The sequence below is a fragment of the Epinephelus fuscoguttatus genome, linkage group LG10, assembly GCF_011397635.1.
Source record: "Epinephelus fuscoguttatus linkage group LG10, E.fuscoguttatus.final_Chr_v1".
NCBI classification, from domain to species: domain Eukaryota; kingdom Metazoa; phylum Chordata; class Actinopteri; order Perciformes; family Serranidae; genus Epinephelus; species Epinephelus fuscoguttatus.
In genome coordinates this window covers 8,179,091-8,184,419 of record NC_064761.1, presented here as the reverse complement: position 1 = coordinate 8,184,419, position 5,329 = coordinate 8,179,091, and the positions used below count along the sequence as shown (strand labels likewise).

The following is a 5,329-nucleotide window of genomic DNA, read 5'->3' as shown; positions in this document are numbered from 1 at the left end:
TCCAGGGTGTACCCTGCCTCTCGCCCGATGTCAGCTGGGATAGGCTCCAGCCCCCCCGCGACCCTCAAGAGGATGAAGCGGTTAGAAGATGAATGAATATGTAGATATGTTTATGAATCTTCACATACTATAGGTAATCTGTCACAGACAACGTGAAACAGTTGAACTGTTGAATCTCAGCTAATAAGCTTTTCTGAAAAGCAAAACTTTAAGATGTAACATGATTTCATGAAAGCACATACGGTGCTGCTGATTAGCTGCATGTGTCCAGTCAAGATTTATCTAGCGTAAAAGTATCATCATATTACTCTAATGCAACTCTACTCTACTCAAATGTTTTAGCAGAATTGATAATGAAAAATTGATAATAAAAAAAAAAAATTGATATGAGTTTGATATGAGTCCTGCCTGACTACAAGGAGGAAGAGGTTGGCGTTGTCGGGGTGGATGACGTGGAAGTGCTTCAGGCTGGTAATGTAGAGGATGAGCAGCAGCTTCCACCACCTGCTCCCTTTCCTGCTTACCACCTTGCTCCCGTTGCTGTTCCTCATCCTGTGCCTTATGCTGATCGCAACGCTCCTTATGATTTCCCTGCTTACCCTGCTCCTTACCCTTAGGCTGCTCCTTACCCTTATGCTGCTCCTTACCCTTACGCTGCTCCTTACCCTTATGCTGCTCTTTACCCTTATGCTGCTCCCCATCCTCATGCTGCTCCTTATGCTGCTCCTCTTCCTTACGCTGATCCTTATGCTGATCCTCTTCCTTACGCTGATCCTTATGCTGATCCTCATGCTGCTCCCCATCCTCATGCTGCTCCCCATCCTCATACTGACCCTCGTGCTGTTCCCAATAACTCTGCTGTTGAAGATCTGCTTTTCAGAAACATGTACGGGGAACCGGAAGAGGACTGGGACTGGGACTGGGACTCAGACTCTGAGTATAGCCGTCTTAGCTTTGGTGACGAGATCCCTCTGTTAGATGCTGAAGACTTCGGGCCCATCTCCCAAGAAGAATGTTCCGAGGAGCTTGAAGATGCTGTGGTCCTTGAATCTTCTGGCAGTGCCTCCTCCATGAAGAGGACCAGGGAGGACAGCGACGGGGAGGAGGCTGCTGCGAAGAGGTGGAGATGGGCTGAAGAGAGCGACTCGGATTGACTCAACGATGGATGGGCTGAATATTCTGCTTGAGACATCGGAGCAATCACACATCTGCTCTTCATCACCTCCTCATTACAGCAGGAACAGTGATTCTGATGGCAGCCTTTGCATCTTGCAGGGCTGCTAACACCCCAGATAGCATCTTGCTCTGGGACCACCGGATTGACCCAACACAGGGGGCTTGCCTTTGCGTCTGGCTGGGCAAGCAAAGCCCCAGGCAGCCTTTGCGTCTGGCAGGGCTGTCAACACCCACATAGCGTCTTGCACTGGGTTTTAACTAGTTTATCTCCTCATTATTTGCACAGTGGATCGATCGACTTTTCTTCCTTTCATCCTGAGGACGCCTTTGCGTCTGGCGAGGCCGGGGATGCCCCAGGTAGCCTTTGCGTCTGGCGGGGCTGCTAACACCCCAGATAGCGTCTTGCTCTGGGACCACCGGATTGACCCCTTTTAACCCAGGGGGCTTGCCATTGCGTCTGGCTGGGCAATCAAAGCCCCAGGCAGCCTTTGCGTCTGGCAGGGTTGTCAGCACCCCAGGTAGCGTCTTGCACTGGGACTTATTTAGAGTATCTCCTCATACTTTGCACGGTGGATGGATCAACCTCTCTGTCTTTCCTCCTGAGGGCCGGCCTTTGCGTCTGGCGAGGCCGACGATGCCCCAGGTAGTCCTCGTGTCTGGCAGGGTTGTTGACACCCCGTGCATTAAGCCTGGCGGGGCTGAAGACAAATTTGCCTTTGCATCTGGTAGGGCAAAGAAACATTAGCTTGATTAGTGTTCAAATTAAAACTACATTCCTTCTCACAGCAACAGTTGCTCCTACAGATCAGTCACCTTAAAAAAACAGAACATCCAACATAAACAAACCTCATGGAAACATTGGACCAACAAAGCTCCCCAAAATTAGTTTAAAGTCTGCCTAACATTTAGCCTATATTCCTAACAATTTGCTCCCTTAACATAATCCTCCAGAAATTTTTTTTTAGAAATAATAAAGAAGAATAAAAATTTAAAGAGTACTTGTCTCCCTAATCTTGTATGTCTGTTCTCAATTCACCAGCTGAACTGCTGTTGTTCACCGTGGACGAACAAAGTAAGTATGAGCTTCTAACTCAGAGAAAAAGTGACCTAGGCTAGAATTGAATATGATATATATATATATATATATATATATATATATATATATATATTTATATAAAGTTTTATATACTTTATTAATCCCCCTGAGGGGAAATTCAATGTTTTCACTCTTGCTTGTCATTAACACACAGGTCGTAAAGACACACACATGCACAAACAGGACCTACACATGCACAAAGTGGAGAGATGTCAGAGTGAGGAGGCTGCCTTGGTCAGGCGCCCCAGGTGGTTGGAGGGTTCAGTGCCTTGCTCAAGGGCACCTCAGCAGTGCCCAGGAGGTAAACTGGCACCTCTCCAGCCACCAGTCCACGCTCCATATTTGGTCCGGACGGGGACTCAAACAGGCGACCCTCCAGTTCCCAACCCAAGTCCCTATAGACTGAGCTACTGAGAAATTAAGTAATGTATTATATTATGTGAACCAGCTACATACTGTATACAATTCCAGTTTATTCATATTTCATGCGTATAGTCATTCAAAAATAATTTTCAACCATTTCTTTATTTGACAAATTTGTTTTACTAAGTTTTCTAGTCTTACTAACCATTTTTGACTTTCCTCTTATCTCACTCCCCCACCTGAGCTGCTGCTGTTCACTGCGGACTAATAAAAGGTGAGTACGAGCTTCTGACCTGTTATTTTGTAAGCCTGGTTCTCCATGTAATGTGATTTATTCAGTAAATAAAATATTATTTGATTTACTAACCATTATCTCTCTTTCTCCACCACCTGAGCTGCTGCTGTTCACTGTGGACTAAAGGGTGAGTAGCTTCTGATTTAAAGTATTGTATATTATTGTGTAAACTAGCCACATGTGCACCTGTTTATCCTTATGTTAACTCTTGCTTAATAAATAATAGATTATCTGTTTTACTCTTAACAGACATTCCCTGCATCTTTTAATTGGAGAGACTCAGTGTTCCTGCAGTGCACCCAGTGTTACCTCAACAAGACAGCTGGAGAGAAGTGGTCATCTGTGTTTCAGTCCACTAAGTAAGTATCTTAATTTTACAATAATAGCAATACATCAACATATGCTCATGATTTTTTTAATAGCTAACTTGTTTAAATATATTTCATCATAATCAGTGTGATAGATGAAGCCTGTGAATGTTTTCTGCACTAAAATAACCTGTGACAGATTAATAATGTTAAAACAGAGATGATTCAGTCCACAGGCCGACACTTTACAGTCCATTAGTCCAACAGAATTTTGAGTAACATCAATGCTGACAGCAGACACTGTATTATTTTCTCTTATTACATGAGTACTAATGAATGTATTTGTTGTTTTAGGGCAGGACTCCTCTTGTGTCCAGGGGCCCCTGAGATGGGATGTGAACCAAACTGCACAAAGCCAGCATCACAACCATCCACTGAACACACTCTGTCATGCTACTTCTCAACTTTACCAGTTAGCTGTTGCAATCAATAAAACACTCAGTCATCTAAAGTGACACTCTGTATTGTGAGATTGATTTCAACTTCAGTGATGTTGAGTTAATGTGAAGCTTTTTAAATAGTGAATCAGTTGCAGGTGTGTAGTGGCTAAAATGCTGCTGAAAAGGTAGAACAGGAGTCTCTCTAAACAAGCAGCTACACTGAGTCATCTGGATTACTGTGTCATTTTAAAGCATTTCCACATATACAGAAGTTCTGAGAAACCATCACAGATCAGGGAGGTAAGAAGATGAACACATTGGACAGGTTGTAAACACTTCAGAATGGGGAGAGGAAGTGTGGTGGGACCTTCAGCCACTGCAAAAGACCAAAAACACACACACACATGCACACACCTCTTTTATATCAACACAAATCTTTGAAGGTAACAGGACATTATACATTGAAATTACATGTACCTGTATACATTTTTTAATGCATTTCAAACATGGGTGCAGATCCCGGGGGGGACGGGGGGGACATGTCCCCCCCAAATTCTGAAAAACACAAATTGTCCCCCCCAGTTCTAAATAGCTTAAATGATTGAAATTGAACAAATGTATACAGTAGTCCTACATACTGGGAGAAAGGGAAGATGATGAGGAGAAATGGGAATCCGTGAGAGGCGAGAGATGAGAACGTGAGTGGACATAACATGCCTGAGACCCTGAAACTAGAAGTAGCATTAACTAACAGTGAAGCAGTGAAAAGGAGGGTGATGGCTGGTTCCATGTACTACTGGCTGTTTAAGAGAAATAAACAGTAAAGGTAAGCATATGATTCTCTTTGTAGTGCTTTTTGAATGACTTGGTGATGGTGATGAGCCTCTATGAAATCGTGAAATATGCTGGCAATCTCAAGCGCTCTGTGGGCATGATTTGCACGCGTGCAATTAAAAAAAAAATCACAACTGATTGTGCCCCCCCCCAAACTTGTCATCAGATCTGCACCCATGATTTCAAAGGCCCATTCTGCTGCCACAATTGTCATATAAAACAGATGACAGTTTTATGTAACATCAATATTTCATGAAGTAATTAAGCATTACTTTGGGTTTGTAAGACAAACAAAAATGATGTTTTCTCCACAATAAGACTTGAAGTCTGTAGGAGGATGAAATGATCATTTCACACAAAAAAAACATCGGAGGGATGAAAAATGGAGAGCAACACTGCTTTGTTTGACCTCAGGGTGGGGTCAGAGGAAAGGCCACCATCATGGTTTATCCTCTGTATGAGGCAACTAAGTTCATGCTCAACTCTCGACAGAATGCTCTCTTTATTCACCAGACTAGTCTCATCTCGGTTTGTCACAGTTTCAAATATAATATTTAGTATTTATGCAACATGCTCAGTTCTTCCCCCTGCAGTACTGAGTGTGTAAAAGGCCTTCAGCAGTGTTAAAGTGACAAAATACAACACACAAGGTTAAAAAACAAGCAGGCAGAGTTTGAAACATCCTACACACACTTGTGTGTTCCAAAAACAGATGGGAGCCTTTGCAGTCAAGTATAGTCATGTCTGCACCACCTTACACATTCCACACACCAGTAGCCTACACATGTAACCCAGCAGAGGATGTAGTCGAAATTCA

The 5,329-nt window shown here is 43.4% G+C and overlaps 1 long non-coding RNA gene across 1 annotated transcript; it reads left to right on the top strand.

Annotated features, from left to right (window-relative positions):
• The first annotated feature begins 400 nt into the window (after positions 1 to 400).
• Positions 401 to 3,678, top strand: LOC125895346 (uncharacterized). The gene is made up of 5 exons (XR_007450169.1): positions 401 to 471; positions 2,216 to 2,248; positions 2,427 to 3,057; positions 3,180 to 3,289; positions 3,593 to 3,678. It is a non-coding gene; the product is annotated as an uncharacterized LOC125895346 (long non-coding RNA).
• The last annotated feature ends 1,651 nt before the right edge of the window (positions 3,679 to 5,329 follow it).